Raw genomic sequence first — 16,021 nt, 5'->3', positions numbered from 1 at the left:
CTAGGGAAGCAGGAATGTTGGGTCTTCACACAGAAAACAAAATGCACGAGGCTATTTGTGATTAATAATAATGACTCTGAAGCCAACACGCATTATAATTACAGGGGTTACTAACCTTTCCAGGGTTCACACGAATATCCATCGCATTCCACTGTCCGTTCTGTGTTTTATATACCCGTGAAGGTGATATTCTGAGAACAGAAGTCTCTACAATGCATATCTCTACAAGGGTACAGCCCATTCAAGTCAGAGCATATCTTAACCTAATAATTCCTATAGCATACTGCAATTACTAGACTAACTGCTGTTAGTGAAAACCAAACTAGTCAATCCTATGTCTGGCTCTGTAACAGATGTCATACATAATGTTTAACAAGTAGTTCATGTCTCTTGACACCATTTTACCACTTGTAAAATAAGAATGCTTTGAGATCATTGAATGGTAGACATTATAGAAGTAGAAAGCATTGACTATTATTTGTTGTATTATTATTATTTAATGTAACATATGGATGCAAAATTCTGGCTTGTTTGACCAGGAAGACAGCCCTATATGTTTAAAATTAAATTAGCATAGAAAAAAAATTAAGCAAACAGACTATCTCAAATAGGAAATGAAATAAACAGTATGGAGCTCTTTAAATACATAACAAGCAATCAGCGAAAGGGCTGTGAACGGAACCTGAGTGGGAAGCTTGTGACCAGTGAGGCTGATATTGCTGGAAGCCTGAATGAAAGTTAAAAGGCTCCATGACTAGGCCAGACTATACAGGCAATTAGAAGTGCTGAATGTTGCCAAGGCATCAGGCCAACAAGAATTACAACTCAACAAACTGAATGAAGGAGAGTGGGGGGAGAAAAAAAAAAAAAGAAAAAAAAAAAAGGAAAGGCTTTAATTAAATATTTGAGATCTCACAAGGGATGGGGAAAGTGCCAGGTAACTGGAAGACGGTTAACTAAACGGAGGGGGTCTGCTCGCTCATTAATGCGTGGGGGAATTTACAAGTGTAACTTCTACTACCATTAATTGGAGCTACAGTAAATGAGTGATGCCAGCGTATACTGCTGGGGAAAGGCTCCTGTTACCTAGACTGGTCTTACCTGGTAAGGGTTTGTCAAAGAGTTGTAGGGTGATTTTTGGATCTGAATTAAAAAGGTCACCAAGATGGAACTTCTTGAAATAGAAGTTTGTACTGCTTTAAATGCAAGATGATCCCAGAATAAAGCAATATTTTCATAAGAACTTTCCTTAGCATCATTTTTTTCAGAATTGTGCAAACATTTACTTCTCTCTGCCCTGCACCTCAGAAATCCCAAAATAACCCGGTGGGACACACGTCAGACTCTAAGTGGATAAAGTAACTCCATTTCTGCAGTTCCTTGTCAGAAGGGTCACCAGTTGGGATGATTTGATTGTGCCTGTGCTGAAATGAGAAAGGGAAATGAAGCCAGCAGGTCACTCACCCGCAAAGAAACAGTAGGGAAGAGGAGAAGAGAAGTACTTGTGAAAGGACCTAACGTTGGCAAGGGTAGGGGAAGAACTACAAGTGTACTATGTCACTGGGTCCAATTAGAAACTCTGTAGATGTAATTACTTCAGATAAGCATATATACATTTTTATGCAGCTCCAAATTCCATGGTTTTCACAACTTCCATCACATGTCAAATTTTAAATGCGTGTTAGTTATAATACACCATTTTGCTATCCACTGTTCCTCCATTGAATCCAAAATTTGCTTCAAAACAAAATTTTAAGCTTCATTGTTCCTATAGCACTACAATGAAGTCAGAGATTATTTACAGACTAAAGAGAGATTCCTGTTTTTTTCAGACACAATAAGAGAAATTTGGGAACATGTAAAACATGCTGTATTTTCAGACCCCACGAATGCAAACCAGAAATAATAGCTTTAGTAACTCTTTCAGAAACACAAAATGGAGAAGGGCAGCCCAGGAAGCCTATGTCAGGACCCCATGTTGGTTATTTTATCAGTATTTCTAACTGTAAAGGAGAAACCATTGGAGTTTCAGAGCATGACATTAAAAAAGGGCAGAATTCAGCATCTGTTCTCCACGTGACTGTGTATCATGGGATGGTTTAGACTAAGGAATCTATTTAAAAAAAAAAAAAGCTCATGAAGAAAGTTTTAAAACTCAAACTGCCCTCAGGTGTTCAAGAACTTGGTCTCTCAAGTGAAACGTGTCTGTACAAGCACATTATAAAAGACTTTGTATTCTCAACTTTTCCTAATGCTTTACCAGAAAGGTCAAGTAGCCACCTCAATAAGCCAAACATTTTTGAAGCTTACAGACCAAGTTGGACTTGGACACATATTTCATTACAGGAATAATACAACATACCTTAAAAAGTAAAGGTATTAGCCAACTAGCCATTAGCCCAAGAAATTAAAACTATGACTACAACTAATAGTAAACGAGACAACCATTAACGAATTTACTGTTCTTGAAGACCCAAATCATTTCATATCATCATCACAAGATTACCTTATAAAAAGTTGTTGCCAAGAACGATTCGCATTCTTCTCTTGCCTACACTCTATGAAAATAAGGGTAATCTGTAAAGGACAGAACAGATCCACATCTGCTATTGCTGTGAAGGAGAATTTATTTCAAAAGTACATCCTTTATGGACATAACAGAATCAAATATTAGACAACAATCAATTCAGCCATTATTTTTATACAGAACTTAAATGCTGACACAAAAGCCAAAGTCAGTATTACCAGCCAAATCTGTTAAATTTTTCAAGACCAAGATGGGAAAAAATGGATAATTTTCACATTAAGGTGGTGGGCTATATTGTAGCTTAATTTATAATTTCCAGGCGTATAAGGCAAGCATAGTCAGACCATATGTCTTTTCTTGGCCTTTAAATGCTCCTATTTTCCACTAGACTTGCCTTTTTCTCCATCTATTGGCAGCCATACCATTTGCTATTCAGGTGATTGGCTGTAATGAGCCAACTCCTGTTTCCGTATGAATAACCACTTTTTTCCCCAATTACTTAAGCTGCCAGCAAGTCACTGGTGTCATGTTCTTTGATGCGAATCTGACTGTCAATAGAGAACAGAACTACATAAAGAGAGAATTTACGATGATACCCTTAGCTTAATATTTGTTGTAAATGCTATTCGGTTTAGCTTCCAGGGAACATGGGGAAGGCGGCAGCAATGGTCCACAGTAAGAAGTAAGAGTATCTTTAATTGGCTTTGTGCTTCACATGCCCTTGTAATCAGCCTTCCCATATGGTAGTCTGAAATAACTTTATCAATCTCCATTTATGTATTTATGTCACTTTAAAAGGTCCATTTTAGTCAATATCCAAATCTATAAAAATGTCACATTTAATTTTAAAATTTTATTTAAAAAGTTAGAACTCCGAATACATAGTTTGATATTTACAATTTTTGGAAATAAGCAGACCCACAGAAAAGCATGGGGAGGGGGGAAGCTTCTGATGCCAATGAGCACCAGTTATTAACAATACGAGAACTAAATATATCATTTTAACTCACTTTTTTGAAAGGTCATTTTTTATTAATCTTTCTTAAATGGCCTTAGATATTTTTCACTGAAAGGGAACCATCTTACGTTTCGCAAGCCAAGGGACCTTCTTCTTGGAACCCAGCACGATAAGCGTGATCACGGGGTAAGGGGTCCCTCCCGGCGTTGCCACTCCTGATTGCAAGCATCCTCTCTGACAGTAAATAGCTACAGAACAAAACTATTTTCCATCAAAAAAGTGCTATATTAAAACCCTCATACAAAACAATAAAAGCAATGCTACCCAGTGTTCAAGGCCTAGTCTATTAGCTACCTACCTTCAAACCTGTAGCGTTTCAGGAAGCCTCCCCAGATGTCTATCAAGTAGATTTTCCAAGTGTTGCCCATTTTTTCCAGGTGATTCCAATTAAACACCATTTGAAGTCCCTGAGTAATTTCTTGAACATCTGCTTCTGCAATATAGATACCAGCAGCCAATCTAAAGAGAAAGGCATTTTCAGTACATATTAAAAACTGCTGTTGGCGCTACGAAACTCAGATTCAGTTCTCCATGTTCCCAGGTGCTCTCAGTTTGGACTTCACCTGTGAACTAATTAGCTCCTGTAGGAAGATCTTTTATAAGAGCAGGTGTCCTAAACAACTACTACTCTTTTGCTGAAAGGGTTTCTGGGTTGTTTTTTTTATCATTAAAAACAAAATAATAAATTATTTTTTACATAAGGTTGACAGCACTTTTCACAGAGCTGAGACAAAACAAGAATCCAGCAAAGGGAGGATGGGTGAAAAGCAAAAGTATTTCTTTAACCATCTAAGAATTTTACCATCTTTGATTGTGGTGATTTACAAACAGGAAAGGTCCTGTCTAGTCTCTGTAAGGGAAGAGGAAAAGATAATAGCTGCTAACCCTGAAATTCATCAGTGAAATGCATTTAATATCTAAATGAAACAAAACAATAATGTTAAATGCAGTGTGCTTAATTAACTCGCAAAAATACAATTATTTTTTTTTAATTTAAAGTTGCTGTTTAATGACAACCTGGTTTTGTTATTATTACTGGGCTAAAGTCTATTTTTATATGCACACATAAAATTGGACCAGCTCACAGGTTTCTCCAATTACTCAAGATCAGTACTGGATTTGACTCAGTACTAAGCAAGGCTTTCTCCCCACATGCTGAAATAGCGCATAAACAAAAATAAATGAATGCTGTCATTCATTAACTTTGATACAGGAGCTAACTAGAACTTGTACAAATGATTTTATGCAGGTTTTTTTTTTCACTGATGCATTTTAAAAGGTGTCTTAAGACCATTGTCCATTATAAAGTCTGTACTCGAGCAAAACCAGCTGCCACAAACCGCAGAGGAGCATCACTGATCGGGTACCAGGTCAAAGGCATTTAGACCCTACAAGGAACAAACAGATGCCTGACTAGGTTTCCAAACCTTAAGGTACCTGCTTGCTCTCTAGTTGCCTAAACGCTTTCAAATCTCTTAATAAATACTAACGGACTAATGCAAGGCACAGACTAGCTGGAGCCTACATTTGAAATCTGCTCTCAAACCTCATTTGCAGATTGGCCAGATGGTAATTAGTGTGGAGGTGTTCTCCAGGCAGACTTGCTTTCAGGGCAGGGTTTTTTAAATTTTATTAGGGTTGGGGGAGGAGAAAAGGAAGTCTTTTTTTTTTTCCAGCTAAGATTAGTAACAGCTAGGAAAGGGTGAATAAAAGCTGAGCTACAGCAGAACATTCTTTGGTTTGTTATATTTAAGAAAGTGCTTGCAATTTAATCCAGAGAGACCAATAAACAGAAGACTAAAATAAAAAGGCAGAAGGCTGCAGTGTCAAAGTGCTGTTAAAGTACATGAGAAAAGCAATCCACTTGGGGTTCATTGTAACACTTCTAATAATGAGCTTCCCATATTTAGACACAAGAGATAGCAAATTCAAACCCCCTGGAAAGGATACAATACAGTTATACAACAACATAGCAAACTGTATTTGTTTTGTTATTACTACCTATGCACCCTATGGTTTCTTTAGGGAAGATGATATGATATCTTTATACTGTGGTGTGTAAAATAGTCGGAAATCTCTCTTTGACACCACTAACGTACCAAAATCCTTCCCAAACGGTGAAAGACCTCCAACTTCATGCTAAGCTTGATCTTAAGCATCACACAAAAAAAAAAATAATATGTTTTGTTACTGCATTTCTCTCTGAGAGGTTTTCAAAATCCTTCCAGTCAGTACATGAGATAGGATACATATTGTCGGGGATAAGTTGTTAAAGTGAATTTGAAATGTGCTTCTCAAAATATCGTTTACACATTTACCAGATGGTAAAATAAACATGTAAATTGTTATCGAGTATACACCAACTTTATACTACAATTTTACCCACTGTAGAAATGGTGTAAAAATGTTGAATATAGTGTTACTTGTTCATTTAATAGTTTATTAACATTTTAAATACATTTGGAGAAGAGGTTTACTTTCAAAGAAAAAAATTACATACAAAAGCATCATTTTAAGCCATTGATCAGGCCAAATTAACCTACTTGCTTCTACATTTATCATTTCCCTTATCAATAATATGATTAGCATAATTATAGTTGGTTCCTAAATATTTGCCTATGCATGGACATTACGCATGTTTAATGGAATGGGTTTTAAAAGATAAATTTAAGTTGAACAAAGTGCTAAAAAATTAATTTTAAGAAGTATGGTTACCACCATCTTAATGAAAGTAGCTGCTATTAGACCAGCAGGTCACTTTGCCACTGGAATTTACTCTTTCGTGAGCCACGATACACATTCAGAAACAGGAAGACTTTATGTATGATAGAACAGAAGTTGTGTGCTAACAAACCTCTGTATCCAAAGAAAAGCCTAATGCATGCACTATTTAGCAATATGAAGGAATTAAAATATTCCAGCTCAAAGAGTAACCCTTGTCCTTCTCTCTAACAGAAGGCCCCGTACATGTAGTCACTTGTTAACGATCCTGGTAGAAGACACCAGATGAAAGATTTTGATGGAAGGCTGTTGCTTGTCCTACCTATGACTGGTCTCTCCTTTTGCAGTTCTGTTTCTACCAACACGGCACATCTATTACACCGTGCTTTAGGATTTTCTTTCCCACATTTCAGACTATGCCAGCTCCTTTTTCTAAAAAAGAAAGTCATTATTTTTCTGTCTTAGATTTAGGAACTTTCCTCATCTGTGAAGATGTATATTCACTGAGCATATTTTATTTTTAGTCTTAGGCACCCAGCAGACTATGAACTAATTACTCCTTAGAAATGAGCGCATCAACTAGCCTTCCAAATATCCAAGGACTTTTTGGTCAATCCACAATAGGGTCTTGGATTCTCACCTGAGTTTTGTCTGGATTATTTTTTTCAGAGGCTTTTCGCAGCATCTAAATTTAATCTCATGCCAGCCATTAAGCTCCTATTTACTATTACTTTGCGGCTTTACTATCATATGCCCTCGGCGGTAAGGTGTTATCACACAGATAAAAATAATACATGATTCTCAAAAGTAATAACACAGAGTTAGCTAAAGAGATAAGTTAACTTTATTAGTGAATTCTGGAGGAGCACGCATATCCAACAAATACCATGGACTAGTAGGTGCCACAACATAAAAAATTCCCAACCAAATTTATCTTTAAAGAATGTTCCCCCTATATCAGAAGCTAGCACAAAAAGCAATAGATAACAAGCTTTAACAAACCTGTCTGGTTTCTCTGACTCAGACTATAGAAGCTTGCGGTTTAAGATTCAGAAGTCCTGCTGAAAAACAAAGTGCCAAAAGCTGCTCCAGGACGGGTGCTCGATCAGGGCTCCAGCGGGATCTTCTAGGAAAAGGTGAAAAACAAACCAATTTGCATGTGAGCACTTCTAAAACACTACTTGGAATTTTCTGCTTTACCAACCTACCTTTTGGATTACACTCTGCAGCTGAAGTATTTTGTAAAAAGACACAGAAACATTTGATGATATCGAAGAGATTGCAATAATAAGGTTTTCATATGGGAATAAATAATAATGTACCATTATATACCCACGAAATCTCCTGAAAGGGCTGGTTTAGAAATCATTAGGCAGAAAAATAAGTTCAATCTTAAAGAAATAACCCAAGTGGGACAGGGGGAAGCCTGACCGATGCGTGCGGACAGGGGGTGTCCAATAGCACACCTATAATTTACCTGTATATCTCTATACGTGAATGAACAAAAATGTTGGGAAGCTTAAACGTCTGACTACTAAAATCCCTAGGGCATTCAAGTCATGTACTGGCTTTGGTGTACAAACACATACTGCAGACTAAACCACTAAAAGAGGGAACTGAAGAAGAAAGCATTGTCTTCAGCGCCTGTGCCATGGAGCACCGAACACCTCTGCCAACTAACTTCGAAGCAGAGCCTGAGCCAACGCTTCCATAAAGGCAGGGTGAGCACTGGAAACTTGTAGCATATGCTGCTATTTACATAACTAATTGTAGCATGCACAGTCAAAAAACAGCCTCTAGCTTTAGCATATACGTGCAAAATAATTGATTTTATTATGTACAGAAAATTAGAAACTGTCAGAAACAAAGCCACTAGTAACAGCCGTGAGGAAGAATTTAGAAGATGCAGCTCCTAGATTGCAGAGGCCAGTTTTCACACAGTTGTGTCATTTACAGCTAGAATATAAATCTAGACAAGATTCAACGACAGCTGATACCCTATCCAAGCTTTCGGTAAAACTGACATACACACACCATAGTCTGATGGTGGAGACGCTCAAGAAAAATCTTCCCAGTCTCAGGCGAGCTGCTGTTTGTCGTTGCAGACACCGTAATGAAACTTTGCAAAGGATATTGCAAATACAATAATAATCTAATCTTACACCAAAAAACTGGAAGAAAAATGTGATGGCGTAGAATAAAAGCGCTAGCTGAGTTGTTCCTAAATCTCTGATGAAAAACAGGATGACACCAAGATGTGGAAAAATACAGAAGATGGACTAAAGCTGCATTATACTGGCTAATTTTCTGTGAAAAACAAAACAAAAAAACAATAAAATGAGTAAAACTCAGGATTACTCAGGCAAAACAGTGTGCTTCTGTAACCCAGAAAAAATGCATATTGGCTCTAGAATGTTCTCCTATTATTCAGAAATAACATTACTTGAGACAACATTTAATCCTATAGATTAAATCTATATTGGCTAGACATGACATTCTTGCAATTACAGAATAGACTAGAATTTGTTACAAGTCTAAATATATTTGTAAAAGAGTAAATTTTAAGCAGGTTATTTTAAGATAGCCTCTGGCCAGTAGTCTTTAGGAAAACTGATAAAATTGTAAAAAAAAAGATAATCTACGAAGAATCTAGCTTAGATCAGCAGAGGCCCCATAAATTATAATGCAACACCCACAAATCTAGGAGTTCACCTGTTACATGCTGCTTAAGAAAAAACTCAGAAACGGGCACCCTAGTTATGCAACTACAAATGCTAAAAATATTTGCATTGTATATTCTTGGAAAATGTGTCATGTTAAATGTTTTGTATGAGTTAAACCCTTTACAATCACAAGAAACAGTATATAAATGTAAATTTAAAAGTCTGGGTACAAAAGAGAGCAGCCTTCCACGAGTCTCGTCCTCTCCACTACTCCCGAGCAAGGCTCTCCTTGTTTAAGCATCCTCCACGGAAGGAGTTAAAGGAGAGAGCTTTCGTCTCAAGCTCTGAACAGAACAAGACACAGAGGAACCAGCGAGGTGTCCCCCCAAGACAGGAAAAGGATGGAGGAGAGCAAGGCAGAGGCTGGAGCTCATGGGAAGCTTTGGAGATCTACCAGGGGAAGGAGACCAGAGGCTACTTGGGGACTACTGGTGTATTTGCATCAGCTCGGAGCTCTGCTGCTTCGTCACCCGGGAATACAGCGATGCACGCCTTATCCTACGCAGCTCTCCGAGGGCAGGTTTCGGGTTATAGACAAGCCCATCTCATACCCACCTGCCTGTGAAAGGGATCACCGGCTTCCTGCTGTCCTGCCCTTGCACCCACCAGCCTGGCAGCTGTCCCCGTGCAATAGCAGCATCACCATCCAAATGACTCCAGAGAGCCGAACTGACAGCAAACCAACCCTCGTGAAAAGCGTTGGGTACACAGAACTACACTTAAAATCTCCTAGATCCTTATCCTGAGGCAGCTGTAAGTACCAAAATAAAGTCAAAATTAAATATAATTACTATTTAGCACAGTGTGTATTCAGCACAGGCATTACCCTTGTCCCTCTATAGCTGGGAAATGCGACCACAGTGACAGAGCTGCATTTTAATTACCAAGGGAAAAAAAACCACCCCAAAACGCACAACAGATAACACTGTTAAAGCAAAACAGACTTAGGCCCTGATCCTGCAAAAACGTATGTGCACGTATATGTTAAACTTTACACTGCCATGGGACAATTATTTGTGGTGTTTCTCCAGTTATAACATATTCGGAAAATAAGCATATAGTGCTAATGAACTACCGTGGAGTTTGGCCTTTTAGGTTACATCTGTCTAAATGGTCTACAAGGAAATACGTTCCTGAAGCAATCTTATACCCACACGTTGTTACAGTAACTTTTTATGTTAATTTTTAAAGGCCCATTTTTCATTTCTGTCGTTAGACTTCAAGTTACTTTAATTTACGTCTACTTATACAAATGAATCAGTTTGCAATTAAAAAAACTAATTTTAAAATAATTTTAATTTATATCAATGATCAGAGAAATTATAAGTGAACAACGTATGGAGACATAACAACTGAAACGCTGAAATGTTTAAAAATCCAATTCTGAATGTTAACATCGGAGGGGTATTACAGTATTTAACACAAAGGGAAAAAAAGGGCTACACTAAATATGACTGCAAAAAATGTGAAATAGATTTGGGCATTACAAAATTCCAGACACATACAAGAAGGACTGAAAATACCTGATTAATTTCCTTCCATTCAACTTCGGAACATTTATTTTATATTAAAAGAATAGAGTTGCTCTAAATATTGCCCCTAAAAAGGGACAAATTCTTGCATAACACACACCAACCAAACTGGCTTTGATTCGATTATGAAGACAAAGCATCAAAATCAACCTTGACAATAAGCAGAAATGAAGCTTCTATTATTCTGATAATCTAAACAGAAATTAAAATGTAAGTACAGTAAGATATCAGTTGACGTTTTTATGATTATTTTAACACAGGAGAAACATACATGTATATCAAATTAATACTTGGCCCTATTCATTCCATCAAACAGCACCTCTTTGGGTAGTACCTAAACCACAAGAAGAAACACCCAGATGATACAAATCAGTATAGAACCACTGAAGCCAATGAAATGACATAATTGTACACCACTTGAGGATTTGGTCCACGCTATTCTGACCCCAGCTCTGCAACAAACACCAGTCCTCAACAAACATCTGAAATGACTGCTCGATAATGCGCCCAAGAATAAAGTGGGGAAATCATTTAGAACCGCAAGCGCTGGAGATTTTTCCATAAGATTTTCATCATTTCTAAACACGGGCTACTAAACCACTCGGAGACTTCTGAAAAATGCCCCTACCCCTCTTCACTTACTTACGGTGGTTTCCACAGAAAATTTAGGAACTGTGAAAAGAAAACAAAACCTTTTGCCTCTTATTCAATACCTTGCATCTAATTCAAGTGAAATGCTCCCTTCTCCCAAAGGGTGAACTAAGCAACCAGGAGAGAGCTTACACCAAGCTTTAAGCAATACCTATGAACAAAACCATCGTGCTTTAGAAGTATAGTGGTAACGCAGTGGCAGCGCGGGGTGGGAGGGATGCATTAAGGGTTTGCTGAAAGGGGATGTAGCACGGAGAACAATTAATTCTCTGTGTTATTGCATGGCAGATCTAATGAAGTGAAATGTAGGCACCGATCATAGAGCAATCAGGGGGACAGAAGGTGCTGCTGCCCGGCCTCCGGGTGGGATTCCCAGAGGATACAGGGTGAGCCCTGACTTTCCCCAGGGCCAGCGAGCAGCCACCATATTTCCTCAGCGTTTCCAGCAGGAGGTCTATGGGAGACACAGACGAGACAGTCTAGTTGTAGTCGACTCACGACAAATAACGCCTCCCCTTCAGCAAACACTTCCACAAAGGTAAATAAGCTGCAACCAGGGTGCTAATCAATCACCAAAAGCATTTGTTAGCTTACATTTATGATTTCAGTTTAACTCTCTGTGGGTGGGTGGGTGTCTCTGTCTAAACTAGGACACCTTTCAGCAACCTAAAATTTCTCCCAACGTAAAATATTGGTGTTGCTCTTGCGCCCTTCAGTCCCAGACCACTGCTGTCTGCTTCTTGGATAAACAAAAGCAGTCAAAGTGTAACTAAATGCAATTCAAGGAAGAAGCCTACTTAGAAAAATTAATTCCATAGCATGGCCCGTAAAAATTAAGATGAGATTTTTAGACAGTTTAAATCACGTGTCAGTGCCATCACTAAAAAAAAAAAAACAACAAAAAAAACCATACCCAAACAAGCCAAAAAAATATATTACAAATGATTGAAGTGGGAGCTTGTATGATGCACTTTGGTAACTCATCAATGCAGTGTTTCTACTATATTAAAAAATCAAATTATTAAGTGTATTCTAAATCAGTCAGTCACTTCAAGGTACACGACTATCACAATTATTGAAAAAGGCCTTGATCCTGAAAACATTTATGTCTGTGAATTTTTAGACAAGTGAATAGTCTTTGTAGGACTGACCTCTTACTTTACGTTGTTCACACATATGAACTTGCATGCACGATCAGAGACTGAGGCAGGAATACACATTTACAAGCTATCAACATTTTACCTAAAATGTCTCTTAAAACAGATTCAAAGTCATTACCAGCTGTTTCTTATTTAAAGCTTAAGAAATAAATGCTTGTTAATATCAATGTAATAGTATAGATAGTTTTACATGGAAATAATGTACCTGAAGTTTTCATCCATTCTGTCTTCAGTTTAAAAAAAAAAAACAACTAAAATTGACCTAAAATATCAACTTAAGATGGTTCGTGCTCGCATCAGCCCCTTAGTGTTAGAAAGACTGCAACTATGAGAAATTGCAGTGATAGCATGAATAAAACATAAAACATATTACACAATAAAATCTGTGATAAGGCCAAAAGTTACATCTAATCAGCAACGGCAGCCCTGGATCTTTATGAATTCATGATTACTCTACATCTGTAAGAAGGAAAATATTATTATGTACACTCAAAATTTCGAGAGTTATATATATATATATATATATTTTTCAACCAATATATATTTTTCTCAGATAGACATATTTGAACAAATGGACAGCTTTCAAGTGATCACGCTCTAAAATAAGCGGTGCTTTTGTTTGTGCATTCCCAGATTAATATGCACCCTGATAAATGCATGAAATGATATCCTAAGAGATGCGGCTCTCTAGACGGACCACAAATATATTACATTTATTTAGCTGGAAAGAATGGGGTACTGAACGCAAACAGCCTGCTGCCTTCCATCGACTTATCACTGCTGTTTCTTTTTTTTTTATTTGACTTTGCCCTCATATCTTAGCAAGTGGCACGTTCCCCGCTGGAGACCACATTCATGACAAGTTTTAATACTTAAAATGAAAACTTGTGTCCATTCTGCACAGAAACAGTACCTGGAAAGCATACTTCTCCTGCAAAAGCCTTTTTTCTGCTTTTCCCAATACGCACACATTCTTTTTTTTGTATCGCAACGATTTTTTAAATTGTCCTATGTAATTTAAATAAGATTTCCAAAACCAGTAACCTTTTACAGGGATAAATCAGAGCATTTCCAGTTGACAAAGTAATTTGCGAGGGACATACAAAGCACCTGAAAACACAGACTGCGAAGAAAATAATTTTAACTATAGCAACAGCACTCACTGCATAATTTTATAAGGAAAATTATGCAATTAGGTCTCTGATAAGACTTATGAAAATTCAGATTTATGCCAGTTGGGGGGGAAAAAAAAAATCATTGTTCACCACATCTCCCTTGAGCACTACCTAGGGGAGGGGAGTGATGACCAGACAGCGAAAATTAAGAAGAACGTGTCCCACCTTACGCCTATTCTACCAATCTGTCGCGGTTGTTCTTCTAGCTCCATAGGTTTACATGATTTTTTTTTCCTAATTTTTTTTTTTTTGCTGACAAGTAATACAAGACAGATTCTTGCCTTCTTAGGATCTTGCAATCTAGTTTAGACATAGCACGTCAAGTGGTGATGAAAGAAGGTTAGGGTGGGTTTGAAAAGATGAGGATTCCAACAGTAAACGATGCAGAGACATCAGTTTGGTAATGTACACATGTTTTGCATGATTCATTGGACCAAAATGGCCAAAGGAACTTAAAAAGCTGTCAAAGGCATCTTTACCTCTGACCTACCTAGTCATCCATCTGCTTCCTCATACTGTCAATCAAAACCTTCCCATCCTTATCACTATTCTATTACACACATTTTCCACAACCATTTCTCCTCCAGCTCTTAAAAAATATCTTAGCAAACATTTCAATCAGTCATTAAAAACCTTGTTAAAATATGCAATGTGTCATCAAATATGCATAGCGTACTCGTGCAAAATCTGCAGAGCGTAAATCACTGTATTACATTTGATACAGTATTAATGTGAAACATCGTAGAAAGTATTACCAATACGAACTTTGAATTACTTTCTACGGATCATCTCTTTTGGAGCCTGATTTTGTGTTATACCAAACAAAGCAAAGAAAGGGCAATCGAATAGATGATTTTACACAATAATTAAATTAAAAGCGCTTTCAGCATGCCCAGAATAACAATACAAATTATACTTCATGTAAAATTCATGCAATTAGTTGCTGGTCTAACAAATTCATACACGGGGCTTCGCTTCGACAAAACTGAGCGCGCTGCAAGTATATATATATTATCATTTACATACACCGGGTCAAAACCTGCGTGTTCCATCCTAGGTGAAAGCAAACATTTTAGTGTGTCGGTAAACACAAGTTTAGCAGATACACGGGTGCACCTCTAATAATAATAATCTAAAAAATTATAATAGTAATACAGTGACCTACCGACAGGAATTAGCGTTTTTTACTTCTGCAGCCCTTACTTCTCTTCCAGTCTCTCGCTGAAATAGTTACGGAATTATCCTGGCGAAATAGTTATGGGATAACATTAACCACTCACGCACAGGAAAGGATTTTGTTCAGACCTGTCACACGTTACGTATTTATCCCCGACCCGCCGGAGAACCCCCGCTACATAAAACCCAGCGAATTCGGGTTTGACCAGCGGTTGCCCGCGGCGGCTGCCGCTCCCCCGGGCCAGGAGCCCCCCCGCCGCTGCCAGGGGAGCGGGCGGCGGCGGGGCCCCCTCGGTGCCCACCCGGGTCCCGTCCCTTTGCCCGCCCGGGGCGGGGGAACAGCGCAGCGGGACAGGAGGGGGGGGCTTTTGCTCGCCGAGACCGGGGAAGGAGCGCCGAGAACACTGAATTTTGCAGAGCCTTGCTCCCGGGGGGAGGGCGCCGGGGCAGCCCCTCACCGCGCCGCTGAGGGGGCAGCCGGCGGCCCGCGCGCGGCGGGGAAGCGCGGGCGGCTCCGCGGCCTCCGCCGCTCGGTGCGGGGCGGCCGGGGAGGGCACGCACCCCCCGCCGCCCCCGCTTCCCCCCGGGGTCCTCTCCCGCCTGACGGCCTGGGCCGCCCGACCCTCTGCCCTCACCTCTCCCGGCGAGGGTCTCGCGGACGCGCAGTCCCCACCGTCGCCCCTTGGCAGCCCCGTGAGCCCGACGGCAGCGGCGGGGCCACCGCCACAGGCCCGCGCTCCCCTCCGCGCCCCCCGGCAGCCGGCGGAGGGGTTGGGGGCCTAGAGACCCCGCTCAGGTGGAGACCTGCACCTTGGGGAGGGGGGGGGCGGGCGCTAGGTGAGGTGGAATGCAGTTGGGCTGCTCAGGTCCCCCCCAGCGATACCGCCACAGGACAAAATCCCCGTGGCGGCTCCGCACCCGCGCTTCCCCCACCGGGGAATCAAGAATAAAACCGGCCTTTTTACCCCAAAGAGCTGCGCGCCCCGACCCACGCAGGTGCCGGGGGACGGCGCCTTCCCTAAAGCCTATAGATAGGTATTTTTTAAAGGGGAGGGGGAGAGCATCCCTGGAAGGTCGTCAGAGGGAGAGGGGATGCGTCGGGAGCGGGGGCTCCTCGCGGCCGGGCACCCCGCGGAACGCGGCGCGGAGCACCGCCGGGGCTCGGCCAGCGCAGCCCCCGCCCCGGGGAAGTGAAGCGGGGGGGGGGGCGCAACGCTGCACCCCTCGCCCCTGCGACCCCCCCACCACCCCCGGGCACCGCTCCCGCCTGCACGATGCTCTCGGGGATTTTAAGTGTCAAAACCAGGGATAAAGATAAACCTCTCAAACCCGACGGGG

General features: G+C 40.2%; 1 long non-coding RNA gene across 1 annotated transcript; it reads right to left on the bottom strand.

Moving 5' to 3' along the window:
• Window positions 1-643: 643 nt before the first annotated feature.
• On the bottom strand, window positions 644-15,435 carry LOC134518902 (uncharacterized). The gene is made up of 6 exons (XR_010072086.1): window positions 15,319-15,435; window positions 14,673-14,750; window positions 7,269-7,392; window positions 3,844-4,004; window positions 2,507-2,577; window positions 644-1,424 (listed from the first exon to the last, which is right to left on the bottom strand). It is a non-coding gene; the product is annotated as an uncharacterized LOC134518902 (long non-coding RNA).
• Window positions 15,436-16,021: the final 586 nt, after the last annotated feature.

The sequence above is a fragment of the Chroicocephalus ridibundus genome, chromosome 7 (genome assembly GCF_963924245.1).
Source record: "Chroicocephalus ridibundus chromosome 7, bChrRid1.1, whole genome shotgun sequence".
In the NCBI taxonomy this organism is placed as follows: domain Eukaryota; kingdom Metazoa; phylum Chordata; class Aves; order Charadriiformes; family Laridae; genus Chroicocephalus; species Chroicocephalus ridibundus.
Note: the sequence above shows the minus strand (reverse complement) of the source record. Positions and strands in the feature narration are given on the sequence as shown.